The sequence below is a fragment of the Pholcus phalangioides genome, unplaced genomic scaffold (assembly GCF_987345545.1).
Source record: "Pholcus phalangioides strain wild (caught in Gottingen) unplaced genomic scaffold, Ppha-v1.0 ptg000010l_1, whole genome shotgun sequence".
Lineage (NCBI taxonomy): Eukaryota > Metazoa > Arthropoda > Arachnida > Araneae > Pholcidae > Pholcus > Pholcus phalangioides.
The window spans coordinates 28,375,084-28,381,695 of NW_028301603.1; positions in this window are offsets into that span (position 1 = coordinate 28,375,084).

The following is a 6,612-nucleotide window of genomic DNA, read 5'->3' on the forward strand; positions in this document are numbered from 1 at the left end:
TTTTTAACACGAGGAAGAGGAATCTGGCTATACCTTGAAAGGCAGGCAGGTGTTTGTGTGGCCACATGGCTTTTTCCATCAATTTTTTAATAATTTAGAGCATTATACATTTTTTAAGACAGAATAGAGTTTTAACACTATTCAGGCCACTAGATGACAGCAGTGTACTGTTGGCAAGCAGCTAGCTTGCCTTGGGTGATTGTGTGTACATGTCAGTAGCTGGAAGCGATCGAATAGACACCACGCAGCTCGTCGTTTCTAGCACATAATGTTTCAATAAAATTCAAATGTTAATAGTAATACGGTGATTGCCCTTTTATTATCTATGGTTTGCTCTGTGGAGGTTTGTGGTTTTACTTTGAATTCATTCCCCTAAAAATCACACGAGATTGTGAACATTTATGGTGCCGAAACCCAGAAAGAAAAACACCACCAGTGACAACGGTCATCAGATGGAATCCTTGGTATAGAAACAAAGGTCGGTAAGAGATGAGATCACGAGGCTTATAAACATCATCAAGCCGAAGCTCAACAGTGATGATTTCCCATGTCATTAGCCTACCGAGATCAAGCCAGAGAATTGTGGATGGAGCTCAACACACCTTGCACAATAAAATAGTCATCTTGTCAGCGGATGAATATCTGGTAGTCCACAAAGCGGAACTCAACAATTTTTGGCTAGTTGTATCAATGATGTTTGCTTCAGCATGGCTCAGATATCAGGATAGAATTAGTGGGTCACTAATTCTTTGATGGATCAAACCATTAATCTATTTTTAATATTTAGTTTTTGAATAATTCTCTGTACAGACTTCTTTCAATGTGCGTCAGTGTGGAGGAAACTCAAGACTGGGAGGGGGTTTGTATTTTCTACATTACGAATAGGATTTCAGTGTTACATCACTTCTAGGTTTTGAATAGGATTGACGAGTGGGATTTTGTCTCAATTTTGCAGTTGGACGCACCTGACAATCTTTCAGAAGGGTTTCAACCCTTCTTGCCGATTTCGATGTGAAATCAATGTAACCAATGAGTTTATATTAAAAAAATTGTTGAATTCTTAACATCTTATTGGCGGGGAAAGTCCCTATAGAAAAATATTCCATACACTTTAATTTGCAGTAGTTTCTTTGCAACTGACAGACAGGAGGTAAATAAGGTCTCAGATATTTGCTGAAATCAGTTGACGTTTGAGTGTAGGTCTTTTATGGCTTCAATGTGGTTTGCATTTGTTTCCAGCAGTATTTGCATCAGTTGAGGCACGGATTGATGTATAATTTCATTCTGATTCACATCCATCATCAGTGCTGTTGCTTACTTCACAAATGTTTTGCCTGGAGTAGTTTTGTTTCCATTGCTTCTGAATTTTTCTCATGCAATCTTCTTTAACTTCTGAAAAAGTTTTCTCTTCAGTGAATATACATCTTTTATGCCATTTCTACTTTGCAGAATAAACAATTTATCAGACAAAAATACTTGGCAAAATCTCAAACATCTGCAGAGGAGAATAAAGGTAAACTCACGAATTCGGATTACATTGTATTAGATGCATAAAGAGACTATCCAAAGAATTTTGGCCGCACAAAAATCAATTGTGGTATGTTGGTAGTATTGTGGGGGTGAATGTGTTATAAAATATAAATGGGAGGGTCAGTGTGACCCCCTTCAGTCTTTCTAAGCATATCACAATTCATATCTCGATTACTAAGAAAGATGATGGAAAAAGCTTTGACGTACAATGAGAACATGATAATTAGGGAAAAGTCTGCAGATTTATAAACTTTTGGTTTGTTACTTGAGATGTGAGAGCAGAAAGGCAGGGTCATGCAGACCTTGTCTGTCTTTAAAGTGTTAAATACCAAGGAGATCTGTGAGCTATAAAAAAACTGACTGAAGACAAATGGGCAGCTTCAAAATTGGATAAATGAGGATTATTGGCCCTTCCCAGGCAGTGATTTTTCTGAGGCCTGCGTAAAAATTGCCTACTCTAGAAAATTTCAATCAGATATCATTTTTGTGAGGCCTTTTTTTCTTTTGAGGGCTCCAGGAGGGCTTTTGCATTAAGACAACACTTTTTATGGGAAGATGAAGAGCTTGTTATTTTGCACACTATGCCCACAACTAACACCCATCTCATTTTGTTGACACAACCCAGTCAAATTCGTAGGTGCCCCATAGATTGTAATTCGGTCAGCTCATTTCCATGTCTCATATTTATGCAAATGAAAAAGATAAGCTCCTAGAATTCCCAGTTTTATGCAAAAAAAGTCTTGCACTGAAAGACTGCAAGCTCTGAAAATATGGGCTTTGTTTTGTTCAATGCATTTTCTATTAGCTGAATCTTTCATTTTTCATGAAATGTTTCAAAAACTTCTGAAAGGAGGCTAATTTTCAGAAAGAAGTGGAGGTACATCTGGAAAAATATTCAGAGTGTGATACAAGTAAATTGGGCTTGAGTGACAGTAGTTGTGTCTCTGATGAGGCCTGTCTACTACCGTGAAGGTCTTGGGTTCGAACCCGAGGACAGATATTTTCCCTAACGAACTTGAAGTGACCACCTACAGACAGCGTTTTCATTTCCAACCCATCTCATTAATGGCAGTAAATTGCAATACAGCGATATGGCCAGAGTTGGTGTTTGGTGAAGTAGTAATTCTCTGATGATTGGTGCTGAAATTCAGCTCACGACATGGCTTTGTAATGTGTTTGCATCCATATCAACACAAATATTAGTCATTTGAATTCGTTAGTGGAGGCAGAGAAATCCACTAAATAGTCATAAATCCAGTCAATAACAGTCCATAGTCATAATAGCACTCCCAGTCATAAATCCACCTTTTTGCCGCCTGGCAGTCGAGTAGTTAGGGAGCTAACCTCGCACTGTGCAGGTCTGGGTTCGGGCACATGGATGTTTACTCTAACAAATTCCCTGGACGAATCATGCTGATCCCTTGGAAATACGTGTGTGTGAGGAGAGATCACTTCTTTTTTTTTTTTAAATCATTAGCCAAGATATCACTATTAATGTTCCTAGATTATAAACATCAGCTAATTAAGAGTTTATAAATTTACTCGCTACTGCGCAAGATGCTTATATTACCTTTTCTAGGGAGTCTAGCTAATCACTGTTCCCCCCGGGCTTCCTTGCAACCTCAGGTGGACTCGTCTGTATGTTTTAGCTTGTGTGACAACCATATTTTATCATTACAACTTTCCCCCAACTGCTTTTTTTTCAATGATTAGACATCCCTTGGAGAGGCAACGTCAGTTTTTGATTGTAAGAGGACGAGAGACTCTTTCTGGACTCCTTAGTTCAGGATTATCAAGTTATATGGTCCTCAGATGCTCACAAAACTGTCCGGCAACAATGGTTACTGAGATTCAACAATCAGGATGTTCTCTTTGGTTACCGCAAACACTTTTCCCAAACAATGGGTTTTAAACAAAGGAAAAAAATAATTCCACTACTTTTATTGTCAAAACTTAACAACAATGGTCAAGACTTCCTTATAAAGGATATCAAATCTTCATTCTGATGTAGATAATGAGTCCGTTATCTTTGGTGGGTTTCGGGAGGGATAGAGGTCGTTGGCTGTGTATGTGGAGGCGGGATTCTTGGAAGGAAAAGAAACTTCTATTTCTTTCAAGTCTATCAACGATCTATTTTGGTCTTCGAATCCGTATGTAGTGGATGCGGAGTGGAGTGGCGTGGCAAGTTGATCTTTCAGGGACTACGTGCATTGAAGACTGGCACTCGGTTTCAGGAACACAAACGGGGGGGTACCCGAGTTCATTGGGTGCTTGCTCCTTGTTGGAACCAAGAAAACTGGTTTAAATTTACCAGAACGGGAGGACCTAGTGTCTTTCCAGATGCTCATGCGTGTGGTTGGAGGGAAAGACCCGGGTTTGAGACCTCTCCCCGAGGCCATGGCATCGAATTAATGAATTAACAAAAAATTTATTGAAATTTCATGAATTAGCATTTTTTACATGTACTTGGAACATTAAAACCCTTTGAAAGGTGGTCCAACTGTTTACATGTTTCTCTATGGGTTTTGGAAAAGTGTCTGCCCTTTAAAGGGGTTAAAGAAGTAAAATCAACAAACTCAACGTAAAATCATGCAAACAACATGTACGTGTATATATATATATATTCTATATATATCCCATTTTTAGTGTATTTTCAAAAGCCAGGGGGGAGGGGGAAATTCTTTTTAAAAATTCATCCATTCATTTATTTATTTTGATCGCGTCGATCTTTACTGACTTGCTATAGCGAAGGACGAAATCGTACAGTATATACGCATGCGACAGAATGATAGAGTTCAAGAGAAGACCTACATCGGACTCGTTCGCCTTTAATTGTGTTGCGACATAACTTTTAGGCCGAATTTAAAGGAATACCATGCTTCCAAAAGTGGGCTTCGGGGCTCCTAGGAGCGTCGTGGCCCGCCAAATATGGATTTGTGCGCACAAAACCTATATGCTTTAAAGTGGTTCTTTTATATGGTGAAAAAACTGCCAAACTTCTTGGGAAGCCGGCGATGAACCATGAATTACGCAAGGAAGGCAGCTGACAAAAGAGAACCATTGGAATACGGTAACAAGCTTGTGATCTAGACCAGAATTTTTTAACCTTTTTCCAGTCGCGAGCACTGCCTGTACCCATCATTAAAAGAAGAGCACTCTTACGTCATGTTTGACATACGAATGCATGCAATCCGGGTGATTTTAATAATTGAATGCAATTTACACAAGGTGTTTAAATGAAACGTTGATCAAGTGCTCGCGAGCACCAAATCGGACACGAGCATCGAGGACTCTGTGTGCTTCGGGGACCACCCTGGTGCTCGCGAGCAACGGATACGTTTTGTCTGCGCGCCTTAATGCAATCAGTGAAGAAATGGGCTCATGCGTGCACATTCTATTAAGATGGTGGTTTCTTCTGATGCACATCCCTGTGTGGTGATGCGCTTCGATTCCGACGACAAACTGCCGATTTCGACAGTCGGCGCCGATCGTTAAGCCGACTGAACGAAAAAACTGCTCGATCAATCACACACCTTGCTCCATTCAACGTCGAGCGGGTCAATTGCTCTGTTTTGAGCCCACTATTGCTATGCGTCGCAGCGCTGCTGTTGTGCACACGGCTTAATATCGATAAATAGTGTGTCAAATGTTCGCAAGACGCGTTTTCAACGAGCGCGGTTGAGCCCACAGAGCTTGCTTTGGAAAGTTTTGCCGTAGGTGGCGAAGAAACTCCGATACGACAAAAATAAAGGGATAGAGGTCTAGGGTTGCCAGTCGTCCGCATATACGACCTGCAAGGGCATATGCAGGAATGGATTGCATTAAATATTCATGATAATCTGAGGGTTCAGGTGATTTCGCAAAGTTGATTGAAGCCATAGGTGGGGATACGAGGGGCAATGAAGACGATTGCCGCTTTCCCCTTCCCCCCCACCCCCCGATTAAAAAAATTATTGGCGTAGGCAGAACAACAAAAGGTGGACATTAGTCCCGCACCTTGTTAGGGAAGCAACCTGTATCCACTTATGCTTTTGCGGGGGGGGGAGGCTTATTTGGCCTGAGCCCTTAGGGTCCAGTTTTTATGGGGCATTGTATTTAAATTTAAAAGTTCTTAAAAATTTGAAACAAGATTCAGATCTTTTTCGTTAATTTACTTGTCTTCCCCCCCCCCCATGGCCCCCACAAGGGGTGGGCTGGCAATGCTCTAGCCCTGGGGCCCGGGATGATTTTCATTATTTTTTTTGTTTTTCACGCTGTAAATCCACCATAAAGGGGCCCGTGGAAGTCTGGTCGGGGGGCCTGCAAAAGATCCCAGCCTAGGGCCCTACTCCAGGATGTGGGGGCCATGCTTCCCCCTTTCATTAAGACCCTCTATTTTATTCACTCACCCCACGCCGCCTCCTAGGTGGTCGCTACTCACAGTTTGGAAACAACTGATGTAAGAAAACAGTCTAGCATAGCTTATTTTGTCGAAAATACAGGTCTCCCACTCGTCCTACTTTTTGGTGAAATGTTCCACTTTGTCCTACTTTTTTAATAAAATGCTACCAACAAAATTCTTAGTTAATTTTAATGGAGAATGGAATCATCGATATAATGCCAAATAAAGAAATATAGTCGATTGCAATTAATGATTCTGCCAAAGCAGAAATTATATTGTTTTTAAGGTTATTGGGGGGGAGGGATGTATGTGGATTGTTGGGTGGTATAGTAATTTTTCATTTGCTTAGTTTGAGGGTTCAACAAGTATAGAATTCATTAAAAACTTCTGCCTGGTTGAAAAAAAAAATTTAGTGTAACTATTTCTCATGGTCTTGGAAGTAGTAACATTCATTGTTCAAAATTATGGTTCATGTTTTGTGTATAGGTGAAACAACAGTTTGCATAACAAAGCAGTTGGGTACATAGGCCTATTTTAGGTTTTGTGACGATGATACCTAATAGTATTAAATTTTCTTCTGTATTTTTAGAGCACGCAGAGGCACAAACAATATTTACAATGCTCAAGTAAAGAGCTAGAAATGAAAGTGCTTCATTTGTCAAAAATGGCATTGAATACTAAAATTTAAACAAATCCTTTTT